This window comes from Petaurus breviceps, unplaced genomic scaffold (assembly GCF_028583685.1).
Source record: "Petaurus breviceps papuanus isolate PSGF00001 unplaced genomic scaffold, PetGlider_PUasm1.0 90849, whole genome shotgun sequence".
NCBI classification, from domain to species: domain Eukaryota; kingdom Metazoa; phylum Chordata; class Mammalia; order Diprotodontia; family Petauridae; genus Petaurus; species Petaurus breviceps.
The window spans coordinates 7,197,827-7,213,086 of NW_027187361.1; the positions used below are offsets into that span (position 1 = coordinate 7,197,827).

The 15,260-nt window shown below is 34.3% G+C and overlaps 1 pseudogene; it reads right to left on the reverse strand.

The window, feature by feature from the left end:
• Positions 1-1,129: 1,129 nt before the first annotated feature.
• LOC138149823 (peroxiredoxin-2 pseudogene) lies at positions 1,130-2,059 on the reverse strand (annotated as a pseudogene).
• Positions 2,060-15,260: the final 13,201 nt, after the last annotated feature.

The window sequence follows — 15,260 nt, forward strand, 5'->3', positions numbered from 1 at the left end:
ATGCTTCAAGACAATTTTCCTTAAGTATTTTTTCCATTATTGTATCAAGATTCTTTTTTGATCATAGCTCTCAGTTAGTTCAATTATTTTTAAATTTTCCCTTCTTGTTCTATTTTCCAAATCTGTTCATTTTCTTCTAAGATGTTTTTCTCTCTCTTCTATTTTTTCATTATTCATATTTTGTTTAATAATTTTAATCTCTTATAATTTCACTGAGTTCTCTTTGTCCAATTCTCATTTTCAAGGTGTCATTTTTTTTCCTTAAGTTTCTGGATCTCCTTTTCAATTTGGTTGACTTTTCTTTCATAACCTTCTTGTTTTTCTTGGATTATTCTTATTTTATTTTTTTAGTTGTTTCTCCTTTTCTGCCATTTCATTTTTAAAGACTTTTTAAGATCTCCTTTGATTTTTTTTGAGCATGTGACCATTTGACATTACTTTTGGGGGGTTTATTTATTTCATTATACTCCTCTGAAGATGAATCCTGGTCATCCCTATTCCCATAATATGTTTCTATGGTGTATTCTTTCTCCTTTGCCTGTGCATTTTTTTGTGGAGATAGCTTAATTATCTGTAGTCACCTCTAGCCCTGGTGTATGGGAAATGCTGTTTCTTGCCCCAGATATTCCATTCTTCCCTCTACTCTGAAATCAAAGCCAAACCTCCAACCCACTGTAAGTGCCCAGAGTGAGGAGATTTCTGCCCCACTGTTTCTGTACTCACCAGGCATGTGCTGGTTCCTTCTTGCACCTGTAGCTCTTAGCAGCACAGTTGGGTCTGGCATTCCTGGTCAGCAGAGGTTCCCTAGATCTTCCTGATCTCAAACACCCAACTGCCCTTATTATACCAGGGGTAAAAGTTCTGGTGACTGGCATAGAGGCAGCTTCTCAAACCAGCTAACCCCAGGACTTGCCACTTGTTTAAGAGACTTGTAACTTGTAGTTAAAATGGAACTTCATTTGGAGGTGTTTATTCTTCACAGGGACCAAACCTCACCCTGGGATTCTTTTTCAGATGTTCTCAAATTGTTCAGGGAAGACTGGGGTTATGTCCCTGTTCTTATTTATCTCCACCCACATTAACCCTTTTGTGTGGGGAAATCTTTTTTTTTTTTTTTTGGATTTTCCCATAGGTTTATTAGACATAGGCCCCTTCCTCCTCTCCCATACCTGCCACCACCCCCCCTCCAAGGGGGAAAAGAGATTAAGAGGAAATTTGGGGCAAGGGCCACTACCCAAGAGGGGCAGAAGCCTCCTTCACCATATGGAGGTTTGCCACCGGAGCAAAGAAAGCAGCAACATTGTTTGCCTAGTTGTTCTTCGAGAAATACTCCTAGCTGTCTTCCACATTGGGCTTGATAGCGTCTCCTCCAGGCTTCCAGCCTGCCGGGCATACTTCTCCATGCACATCTGTGTATTGGAATGCTTGCACTAGTCGCAAAGCTTCATCCACTGAGCGCCCTACAGGCAGCTCATTGACAGTGACAAGGCCCTTAGCATCAATGATAAAGAGGCCCCTGTAGGCAATGCCTTCATCCTCCTTCAGCACCCCATAATCTCGAGCTAGGTTTCTGGTTACATCTGCCAGCAGGGGGATCTTCAAAGGTCCCAGGCCACCCTCTTTTCGAGGGGTGTTGATCCAGGCCAGGTGAATGAACTGGGAATCCACAGACACACCGAGGACTTCGCAGCCCAGCTGATGGAAATCAGAGACCCGATCACTGAAGGCGATGATCTCGGTAGGACATACAAAGGTGAAGTCCAGCGGATAGAAAAATAGGACCAGATACTTCCCTTTATAGTCTGACAGCTTCATCTCCTTGAAAGCCCCATCGACCACGGCAGTGGTATGGAAGTCAGGGGCCGGTTTTCCAATGTGAGCATTTCCAGAGGACATGACTGCAAGGAGGGCGGGCTCCAAGCCCACAAAGACAGGCAGCGTGCGCTCCCAGACCGCAACAGTAGCAGTCAGGAAACCAAAAGTATGACCCGATCCCAGAGGCCTCCGCCGGCGCCTTTTATCCGTGGCCTTTACCACCCAGAGCCAGACCGTGGGGGGTGTGGGGAAATCTTGAGAGCTTGGAATTTTCTGACCTTCACTGCCATCTTCCTAGAACCCTCCCTATTTCTTTTAATTATGTTATTTTTGATTTTGCTTTTTTTGAAGTCATGACTGCTACCCCTGTTTTTTTTAATTTACTTCACTTGAACAATAATAGATTCAATTCAAGCACTCTATATGTGTCTCTGTTTCAAGTGTGTTTCTTACAAACAACCTATTTTTGGATCCTGTTTTTTAATGTATCATGCTATCTATTTACATTTTATGGGTGAGTTTATCCTATTCACAATTCACAGTTGTCATAATTACCTGCCTAGTTCCACCTATAATTTGTTTCTGTTTATCTTTTATTCTCTATCTCTATTTCTCTCTGTCTCTATCTTTGTCTCTCCCTTCTTCCTCATCAAATGTCTGTTTTGCTTCTAATTACTATCTCCCTTAATCCATCTCCATTCTCCTTTTTTATTCCCTTCCCCTCCTAGTTCTTTGTGGGATAAAGACAAATTTATATACCCACCTTAATGTGTAGATCACTCCCTCTTTGAGCCAATTTAAATGAAAGTAAGATTCAAGTATTACCCATTACTTCTCCTCATCTTCCCCTTCTTTGTAAAAGCCTCCCTCTTTTACCCCTTCTTTTTCATGCTGTCCACTCATGCTTTCTATCAATACTCATTCTATCTACCCTAATAATGATAAAGCTCTTAAGTGTTTAATTATCATCTTCCCATACAGAATGTAATCATTTTACCCTTATTTATTCCCTTATGATTTCTATTTCTTTTCATCTTTTTCTTTTTCTCTTGCATATTTCATTTGAAAATCAAATTTTCTATTCAGCTCTTATCTTTTCATCAGGAATGTTGGAAAGTTCTTTATTTAATTAAATATCCATTTGCCTGCTAAAGGATTATACTCAGTTTTGCTGCATGGGTGATAATAACTCCTTTGTCTTCTGGGATATTATATTTTAAATGCCCAGATCTTTTAATGTGGAAACTGCTAAATATTGTGTTTTCCTGACTTTGGCTCCATAATATTTGAATTGTTTATTCCTGAATGTTTGCAATATTTTCTCCTTGACCTGAGAGTAGAGGGATTTGTCTATATTCCTGAGAATTTTCATTTTGGGAAAATTTTCAGGTGATTGTTGGATTTCTTTCAATTTGTATTTTATCCTCTGGTCCTCAATCATCAATTTTCCCTCTAAAGATTATATATAGTCTCCTTACTTGATTATGACATTCAGGTCATCCAATAACACTTAAATTATCTCTCCTCAGTCTATTTTCCAAGTCAATTGTTTTTTGTTTTTGTTTTTGTTTTTGGGTTTTTTTTTTTTTAAGCAATTGGGGTTAAGTAACTTGCTCAAGGTTACACAGCCAGTTATTTCTGGGTGTTGTGCTGACTATCTGAGCCCGGGATTCGACCTCCATGTCGTCCCGACACTGGAGCCGGTGCTCTTACTCGCTGAGCCACCTGGCTGCCCCAAGTCAATTGGTTTTTCAATGAGATACTTCACATTTTCTTCATTTTTTAAATTTGCTTGATGTATTTTCATGGATTCTTGGTGTCTCATAGAGTCACTAGCTTCTACTTGCATTTTTCTGACTTTGTTTCTACTTTTTTTAATTTTTGCTTTTTGGAGGGGAATTGAGGTTAAGTGACTTTCCCAAAGTCACATGGCTAGTTTTGGTTAAGTTTCTGAGGCCAGATTTGAATTCAGGTTGTTCTGACTCCAGGGCTGGTTCTCTATTCACTGCACTAGTTAGCTGCCCCAATATTTCTGACTTTTAAAGAGTTATTTTCTTCAGTGAGTTTTTGTACCTCTTTTTCCATTTGGGGAATTTTACTTCTTCAGAAGTTCTTTTCTTCAATGAATTTTTTGTCTTTTTTCATTTTTCTAATTCTGCTTTTCAAGGAATTCTTCACATGAATGGCTTTTTGTGCTTTTTTTTTTGCCATTTGGCAAATTTCATTTTTAAAAGTTATTTTCTTGAGTATTTTTGTACCTTTTAAAAAACAAACTGTTGACTCTTTTTTATAATTGTCATTTATCATTCTCATTTCTTTTCCCAATTTTCTCCTACCTTTCTTGTTTGAGTTTTAGCATTCTTTTGGAACTTTTTTTGGAGGAGGAGGATTCTTTTTGGGACCTTGACCAATTCACAGTTGTCTTCAAAGCTGTGCATGTAGCTATTTGATTTTGCTGTCTTCTTAGTTTGTTGCTTGATGTTCCTTGTCACCATAGTAACTTTATATATGGTCAGGTTCTTCTTTTTGGTTCATTTTCCAGCCTATTTCTTGATGTCATATCCATTGCTCCCACCTTCACATCAATGTCATGTAGTATCAAGGTGCCCTTTGACTTACAATTGGACACTCTTTAATGAGCATTGATTTTTTCATTTCCCATAACAGAAGTTGCCATAAGATCTTCAATTACCTTCATGATGGTGTATTTGCTTACCCTCATTATGAGCATTTCAAGGTTAGAAGGCTAAAGAGTCCATTAAATAATATTTCATATATAGCCTTTGGATACAGACTGATTTCAACTGTTTATTCACCACTTTAAAGAAGACCTCTTCATTGTCTTTCCATTTAGCTGCAACTTAACAGTTTTGTTTGATATATAGCCAGAATATTGATATAAATGTGATTTATTTCTTCCCATCCAATATTATGTGCTGGTCCTTGGACATAGGTTGCACATAAAACATGGAATCAATATTTTTAAGTAGTCTGAGAGCTATGTGATCAGTAGGACCTTTTGCCCTCTTTTCTGGCAATTTATTATTGTCACTGCAAAAGAGAAAGAGGTCTATCTGACTTTGAATTTTCTACATACAACTGTATAAGGGATTACCATTGCCAAAAATAACAACTACGAAAACAATGGCAACAATAACAATCAAATGGTATCCCTTCTCCTTTTAATGAGTTTATATATATTTAGGTAGGATATTAATCAAGTAGCAGATGCAGTACAATGCCACGTGAGTATATGAGGTCTTATAGAGTTAGTAGACACAACTTAATAGTACTAATATTGTTCTGGCATGACCTTTTAAAACCCATGGTTATTGTCATCTCACAAAAACCTAATAAAGCAGGACACACATCACATATTATAAATATAAATACATTTTTTTCCTTTTAATCATTCTTACTTTACTTTTTTTCAGATTTGACAATTAAAAAGATAAGGTCCTCCACTAAAATAATTTCTTAGTTACATTAAGCATTTTTCTTAAATCACCTGTATTGATATAAAAATAGTTTGATTAAATATGATAAATACTTAATTCTACTGTTATGGTGTAATTCTACATGTGTCAATTTTGTGAATAAGGGTTTGTCTAGCAATCTATCTACCCATCCATCCATCCACTCATCAAATTATCTATCTTCCTACCCACATAATACATAACTGCATACATATTTATCTATACAAATAAGGTGAAAAAATACTATGAATATCATATATTTTAATTTTTTCTTCAATATCTAAATCTTAACATAACTTCAGAAATTTATCATCTAAAACATTTTAATTTTTCCTTTAAGAAATCCCTCTAAATAGAAAAAAATAATGATAGAAAGCTGTTGGAAGAGAGTTTTATATCTCTTCATAAGATATTTATCTTCTTCATAAGATATAGAATTGATTTTGTAGGAAAGAAGGGCAAGTTATTTTTAAGAACCCCAAAGAAAGCACTGAACATGCGAAATTCTTAAGTTTGTCAGATTTATAAAACTACACATTGGTCTTAAATGACAATCTGGGCAGCCTTTTCCCTAATTATAACTATGGTTATTACAGTTGTTATTCTTACTATGTCTACTACCATGGTAACAAAAAAAAGTACACACGAAATAAATTAATAAACATTATTTACTATCCTTTTAGGAATACTTTTTTTTCCCCACTAGTATTAACTTTTTGGCAAGAAATACTGGCTGTACTCTTCAAAGGGTTAGTTTATATAACAATATTGTTGACTTGGCTATCTTCCTCCCATTGTCATATGTTGTGTCTATTTGAGCCTCATCAGAGACTCAGACTCTAAGAGCCATTGAATAGAGGGGGTGTCACCAGGAGACAAAACTAAATCCTCTTGGGGGGTGCTTAGTTTTATGCTTTTTCTTATGACAGTTGCTTTTTTTGTCAGTTTTTGTTTTTCCCTAGACACTCAAAAAACATTTTATAATATAACAAATTAATAATAAAAAGTAAATTTAATGATTATGAAAGAAGGCTCGTATATGTTTGAGATGAAACAAATGTTTAATGCTGATTTTAATTACTATCAAATTCTGTAGTTTCATAATATTTTCCATCTGATTCTGGAAATGATATATTAAATTTTCCTGTTTAAACTTTTTTTACTTATATCTATGCTCTTAAAGTAAAGAAGAAAATAAAAATAAAATAATTGCCTGAATGTTAGACATTTTTCTTTCTACCATACACCTCCCTCCTAATTAATAATTTTGTCTGAAATATCCATACAATTTAATAAAATTTAAATATGGAATTATCATAAAACTTGTTTCCTTTCTTCACTGTAAAAGCTAATTTTACAAGTTCCCTTCAATTCAACAACCTTTGATTGAGTGCCTACTATGTGCATGGCATGGCACACAAATCAAATTGTCGATATCAGACTTGGAGATACTAATCATCACATGTCAGATAGTGTGCAAATTGGAAAGCAGTTGGTTTGAAGCAATTACATGCTTTCCTCATTGCTGATATAAGCAAATCACCATAGAATAACTCCTGCTCTATGGGTGAGTTCTCAACAAATTGTTTCTGTTTCTTTGTAGAGTATTAATGAATTGCGATAGGCAGAATGATTCCTTAAAATAAAGTGACATTCAATTAATAAAAGAAAAATTGCTTTAAATTTTCAATTTTGAAATGGAACACCTATCCAAATTCTGCAGCTAGCAATCTCATAAATCTTAGGTGCTTCTGAGGAATAGCCTTGTTAATATATGGTTCCATGATACATTAATTCAGTCTTCATTAGTTAAGGTGAAACTTTCAGAGCCACTAATGATTTTTTCCCCAATGCTCCTATGAACATTTAATGTTAAGTATTCATAAAATATAGTAAAGAAACTCCTTTATACATGATAAGGCCTTATGTAAGACAGTATAAGTCTTTAATTATGAAGATTTGAAATGTTTTTCTTTCTGAAATTCTATCTTTCCCCCAATAATTCTCTCCTTAAGAATATACCTTAAAAGGGGTGGGTAGGTGGCGCAGTGAATAGAGCACTGGCCCTGGAGTCAGGAGGACATGAGTTCAAATTCGGTCTCAGACACTTAACACAAAACGTAGCTGTGTGACTTTGGGCAAGTCATTTAACCCCAATTGCCCCCCCCCCAAAAAAAGGCAAAAAAAAGAATATACCTTAAAAGTATTATCAGAAATAAATAAATAAGAATTATTATTATCATGTTGTTCATAACATTATTTGTGATTGTGAGATCTAAAAATAACCTGAATGTTCAATAGTAGGAGCATGTTTAAATAAATGATTTGCATAGTTAAAACTAATATCATAACAATATCAAGGGAAAGCAGGGGAACAAACACATTTCTATGGCATCTACTACGTGCCAGGCATTGAGTTGAGTTTTTCTTGCTTTATGTATGTTTTCTCATTTCCCTCCCTCTATAACTGTGGGAGTTAAAGACTACTACTATCTCCATTGTACAGTTGGAAAAATAAATGAGGTAAAAAGAGTATAAGTGTTTTGCCCAGGCCCACATAGGCAGTGATTGACTGAGGCCAGATTTGAATTCAAATTTTTCATTTTTTTAATATTTTTAAATTTTTTTTCTCCAATTGCCTGGAAAACCCAATTTCAACATTCTTTTATAAAGTTGTGAATTCCAAATTCTATCATTCCCTCCCTCTTCTCTGCATCTGTAGGATGGTAAGCAAGTAGATATAGGTTATACATGTGTAATCATGTAAAATATATTTCCATATTAGTCATTGTGTGGAAGAAAATTTAAACAACCAATGAAAGAAAGTAAATGAAAAATAGTATGTTTCAGTGTGTATTTAAATACCACCAATTCTTAATCTGGAGGCAGATACCATTTTTCATCATGAGTCCTTTGGGGTTGTCTAGAATCATTGTTTTGCTGAGAATAGCTAAGTTATTTACAGCTTGAACTTAAGTTTTCTGACTCTTGGCCTAGCAATTCTAAGTGCACCACCTCTAAATTATAAGAGAGAGATATGAGGTAAATAGAGAGAATCAGGCATGATCTTAACTAAATAATCAAAAGAAGAAATAAACAGAAACAGAACAATAGAAAACTTGTTGAACAGATTATGTTGAAATGACCATATTAGTTGAAATAAAAATGGGAATGGAAGGACAAAGAATCCTCATTGAGAAAAGCGAAATGCTCAACAGTTATGATATTTTATGTGTTGAACTATTTTAAATATAGTTAATGAGTAAATTAAATAGTTGCGATGATATTAAACATTCAGTTTAAAAAATAACTAGGCTATTTTTTTTTTAAGCAATTGGGGTTAAGTAACTTGCTCAAGGTTACACAGCCAGTGATTTCTGGGTGTGGTGCTGAGTATCTGAGCCCGGGATTCGATCCAGGTCATCCCAACACTGGAGCTGGTGCTCTTACTCGCTGAGCCACCTGGCCGCCCCTTATAACTAGGCTATTTAAAAGCAATATTTACATACTTAACATATAGAAGTTTCAAAATATAAACATTAAAAATGAAAATCTTCCTCCAACTGTGGGAATAAATGTGAGGAAGATATCAGGATAAAACAATAAAAACAAATAAGACTGTGGGTAGATTTTTTGACACAATATATGCTGAAGAAGTAAAAATTTTTAGAGAAGAGGCTTATAATCTTTTCAGGTCAATTGTTTTGATGTATTACTTTTTCAGATAAATTTTTCTTCTATATTTGAAAAATGATACAGAATGATAGTGAGGCTTTCTGTTCTCTGAGAATTCGTAGATCAAGAGGCCAATGGATGAATACTATTTCTTTTTATAACAGTCCCTGCTGTTTTGGGGGAAACCTACAACTTACTTTGTAAATCTATCTTTTGGGTTCCATGAGGGTCCAAAAGGAGGCACTGCATATCTGATATCATTTAGTCAATCAAGTAATTAATCAACAATACATTATGCATTTACTTTTTGCCAAATTGTGTGTTAAGTCTTGTTGAGAAAAGGGGTAACAATAAAGTATCTGCCTTCAAGATGCTTATATTCTACTGGGGGAAATGTCACACAAAGAAGTGATTGCAAGCTACAAAGTCAGATTGATCTCAGTGGATGATATTCCATACCTATATTGTAGGATTTATGCTCAGATTGATCTTGGGGGTGTCCCATAAGTATGAAATATGTATACTCTAGTTCCAGCCATGGAACATTCACTATTCATACCTCATAAAGCAAAACTCCCTGTTTGAGCAAAATCATTATTTCTCTGAACTAGATGTAGTAATTTAATCAAGAAGTTTAACGAATTTAGTTTAATTATCACAAGGAAAGATGAAGAGTACAGAAAGTGCTTTACTCAACAAAGTGACAAGTAAGTCAGTAAATCTCTGACTTACTACAGAGACATGATTGCAAAGTTATCACTTGGTGGTAATATAAACCCATGTGTAAAATCTGAGGAGGAATTATGGAAATTTTGAACAATACTATCTAATAAAGAAGAGAAAAATAATAATGAATAAAATCATTTAAGTTTGGCCAGATGTCCAACTAAGCAAAGTCATCACAAGGACATTCAAGTATGAAAATAGGAGTATAGAGAAAATATATGGAAAATTGCAGAATTAATTTTAACAAACTATTTTCTACAATAAGGAATAGGTTAGGTACACAAGACACAGTAGTCAACGACTATAATAATTTACTGTTTCATAAACCCAAACACTTCAGGATCCGGAATAGGAATTCTCTATTTGACAAAATGTGCTGGGGAAACTGGAATATAGCATGGCAAAAACTAGGCATAGACTAGCAACTTACACCATATCCCAAGATAAGGTCAAAATGGGTACACAATTTAAACATAAAGGGTGATAGTATAAGCAAATTAGAAGAATAAGAAGTAGTTTGCCTGACAGATATATGGAGAAGGGAAAAATTTATGAACAAACAAGAGAAAGAGTGCATTATGAAATGCAAAATGGATAATTTTGATTATATTAAATTTTAAAGGTTTTGCACAAAGTCAATGCAACCTATAATAGAAAGAAAGTATTTTTTTACAGCCAGTATCTCTGATAAAGGCATCATTTCTAAACTATGTAGAGAACGGAGTCAAATTTATAAGAATGCAAGTCATTCCCCAATTGATAAATGGTCAAAGCATATGAACAGATTTTCAGTTGAAATTAACTTTCAGTTAATTTCAATTTCAACTTTCAGATGAAATTAAAACTATCTATAGTCATATAAAAATGCTCTAGATCATTATTGATTAGAGAACCACAAATTAAAACAACTCTGAGGTACCATATCACAACTATCAGATTGGCTAATATGAAAAACAGGAAAATGACAAATGTTGGAGAATATGTGGAAAAATTGTAAAACTAATACATTGTTGGTGGAGGTGTGAACTGATCCAACCATTCTAAAAGCAATTTGGAACTATGCTGAAAGGGCAAACAAACAGTGCATACCCTTTGATCTGATTCAGTAATGCCACTAAGAAATCTGCATCCCAAAGAGAACATATAAAAGGGAAAATGACCCACATATTAATAGCAGATTTTTTTTTGGTGCCAAAGAATTGGAAATTGAGGTGACATCCATCAATTGGGGAATGGCTGAACAAGTTGTGGTATATGAATGTAATGGAATACTATTGTTCCTTAAGAAATGATGAACTGTTGTATTTCAGAAAAGTTTGGAAATATTTATGTGAACTGATGCTGAGTGAAGTTAGAACCAGAATATGTTACACAGTAATAGCCACATTGTGTGATTAATGACTTTAATAGACTTACCTTTTCTAAGCAATACAAGGATCTCAGACAACTTCAAAAGACTCATGATGGAAAATACTATACATATCCAGAAAAAAAAAAAATGGAATCTGCATTCAGATCAAAGTATACTGTTTACTTTTTTTTGTTTTTTTTTTCTTTCTCAAGATTTTTCCACTTTATTTAGATCCTTTTTTTCACAACATGACTAAAGTGGAAATATGTTCCATATGAATATGCATATATAGCCTGTATTAGATTGCATGCTGTCTTGGGGAGGGGGGGAATTTAGAACACAAAATCTTTTAAATGAATGTTGAAAACTAAAAAAGAAAAAAATACTTTTTTAGGGGCAAAGAGGAACTTAACTTTCAAACATGTAAAATCCATATAGTGTCCATTAAAGGTGACCTATTTATACTATTTATTTATAGTCAGTATAAACTTTAAAATTTAAGCATCAGAAATTTTCTAGGCTAGAATATCTTCACCAGAAAAATGTTGTTTTTCTTGTAAAATCTTTCTTAGATGTTGAAGATGGAAGATTGCATGGGCTGGTTGTTAATTACATATGGACTCTTAGAATATATATTATTCACCCAATGTCCCTGAGGTCCCTGTAGCATTTGATCTTCATTGCTCTTCTTGAAACAATACCTACCTTTCAGACTTAAAGAAACTTTCTTCTTGATATAAAAAGGCCTCATTAAATACATAAACACATATACATGTATCCACACACATATACTTACATGTATTTATATGTATATATGTGTGAATGCATGCATGCATGTATATAGATAGTCAATTGCACCCACTATCCCTGTGACTCCCAAGAATAAAACACTGTTCCGTGGACACTGATTTTTGCATATTTTACCTCCCAGTATTGTAATGTAAGTTAGTAAAGGGTAAAGATTGCCACACTATGATGTTTTTATTCTAAGCATTTTGAACAATGCTTGGCACATATGAGGTGTTTAATAAATACTTCTTCACTTATTATATATGTATACACACACATATAATCTTTACTCCAGCTGTCATGATAGCAAAACCCTGTTTTATTTGTTACCAAAATGTCATAAAAATTCTAAAATGTAAAAGAATAATTACCACCAAGTGAGCAAATATAAGAGTACATTTTAAAAAACCAAAATGCATGTATCACAAGGAACTGAGAACCCTACAAAGGTATAGAATCACACATATGCTCCCAGAAGTCAAATTCAATTACTCAGCAGAACATGAATATACTAACTTTTACTATTCCCAAACTCTGATGAATCTGTGATTTCACTACTGGGGGTATTTGCTCCAGTAATAAAGACTGAAACCATCCATTCCTGTCCATCCTATATGATTCATGTCAATGACTTTCTTTAAGTTTGCCACTGAATATATCATAGGAGCTTCCTAATATTTTCTACATATTACTAGGAAATATTGGAGAACTTGGGCTTACTTATATGAGTCTTAGTTGTGTTTGAAGCATACATATAAGTGAAATAAAAAAGAATCAAGATGAGAAAATCGGTTTGATTAGAAGAAATATGTAAAGAGGAGCTTCATGTTGGAGAAAAAAGAATTATGAGGGTCTTCATGAACTTAATAAACATTCATCATTTTATCATTGCAATAGTATTTCCATGTGTAGCAGTGGACCTCCTATTTTTCTATAGAAGGAGAGCCTAACTTATGTATCTTTTATAGAATTTTGACCACAAAGTATCCATATACCTTCTCAATAGAAGGAGCTTTGCTCATTACAATGGCAAGAAAAGAAGGAGGGGCTGGAATAGTATTTGAGTACATCAATCTTTCTTTATTCCTTAGTGTTACATTATATGAACACATCCTCTGCTTCTGTATTGTATCCTGCTTAAGATTGTAAGCTGAATTTACAAGCCACTGAGCTCTGCATAATACTTAACAAAACACTTTCACCATAAATCCTCATTTTGAAATGGGAAATTGTAACTGCAAGCACACTAGCATACCCACGATTGGCTGTTAGTACAGGTTCTTTGACTTGCTTTTCAAAAGGAAAACACCTAAAGAAGGGTTAATAATCTTAGTTTAATCAAACATATATCATTTACCTAGTTCAGGGGGAAAGAATATGAACAGAATTTGCAAGTTTACAAAAAATACAGACAGAGAAAATAACAAAATTCAACAAACTAACACACAGGGTTTCTTGCTGTCTGACTATTACATACATTTAATTAATTACCAGAGAGATAAACACCAACATCTGGGTTTTCAAACCTAGGGAGCTCAACAGCTACCCAGAATCTCAGCTGGCTAAATCACATGACTCTTCCCATAAGTGAGCCCCAAAGCAAAACCTCAACTCAGAGTTATATGTAGCCTTCTCCAGGGTCAGAGTACATCACAATGCTTGTGACCCACTGACTAATTGTAAAGTAACAAAAGAAGTGTATTCCTGCAAAACAAGCCTCCCCTAAGCAAAGGTCTCCTATTGGGCTCTGCTCCACCCTTCAGCAAACTCCTCCCATCATAGGCTCCATGTGACCACATTCAGCCTATTAGGGGAGAGAATATATTTTCAAATCAGTAAATGTCTTCAAATTCCCTTACCATTACAAAAATATTGTCATATCCCTTACTGGACAGAGCTTATAGGCTATCTAAAAATAAAATTAGAAAGTAAGTTTATTTCACAGTAAAGAAATTCCCAATAGCAATAATGTAATCTATGAAAAAAATAATTTATATCCTCATAAACTTTTAAAAAAAATATCTATCTATCTACCTACCTATGTACCTTTCTATTTATCTATCTATCTGTCTGTCTGTCTATCTATCTATCTATCACTACACCTAGCATGAGGAGAAACTGGCTCACTCCCTGCATAGCCCTAATCTTCTTAACCACACGCTAGAAACTTCATTGATTGTAAATTGGCCAGGTCATTAGGTGTGTTTACAAAGAGAATAAATAGGAAGTCTTGTGGAAAAAGCCTAGGGCCAGGAGGATTCATCTCAGAATTTTATTTCCCCCTTCCAGGTAAAATACTTGAACTACTTTTCCAAATGTTAAATAGAGATTATCTTCCAGAGAGATTGTGAATAACTTTTTAAGATTCTTAAAGGTTAGAGGTGGTTATAATTCCATTGGCTTTATAACAATTTTGCTAATAATTTTATAAAATTTAACAATGAGAATTTTCTCTACTTTGCTATATTTTGATTATGTAGCTTTTACTCTATGAAAGCTCTTAAAAAATGTAGTCAAAGATGTTTGATATAACTTATACCAATTCAAGAAAATATGCTATGATTATAATTTCTTTTGCTACTATTTGTCTGGACTGTGTAACACAATTTTTGTTAAAACCCACAATGCTGCTGGCTAACCTAATGAAGAGAATTCAAATGAAGCTTAATAAGGTAATGAGTTTCTTCTTAATATTCACCTCCAATATTTGAGGAGAGTGGAAAACTTGAATGTAGAGCTCTCACTCTATTAGGGGTACTTAGGTATTTTATTGTGTTGAGGGTACCTGACATCTATGAGGTGGTCATAGTTATTATTCAGTCGTCCAATCAATCACCTTTTGTGCCTTGAAATTCTTTGCCCGGCCTATGTGTTTGAGATCACTTCTTCTTTTGTCTGTCCCAAGGTGAGTAATTCTGCAGTTGTATCCCTATCAAGGCCAGCCTTCCATCTCATCATAAACATATGTGCTGCCTACTCCTCACTCCCATGTCTTTTATAAGAGATTAGAGGGTCAGAGTTTAGAGTTAGTTAGCTTCATCAATGCAATGTAATTCAACAAGCACTCTTTAAATGCTTGCACTGTGTCACTATGACAGGTTCTGGGGATAGAAAGCCAAACCAAAACAATTTCTGACTTCAAGCAGCTTGTGTTCTCTTGGAAGGGAATATCATATTTAACACAAAGAAATGCACGAAAGTATTTGGAGTAAATTTAGGGGAGCATCACACATATAAGAATGACAGTTGGTTCACAATAAAAAAAAAATAGTTCCAGAGGGCATAATGGAAAATATGAAAGATTAGGGTAAAGATATTAGAAAGATAAAGCTGATACGAATGGAAATAAGGGAACAGAGGTTGATGGACAAGGTACCTCTCAAGTTTGAATCAAATTCTGTACATATTCAGAGATCTATGTATTAACA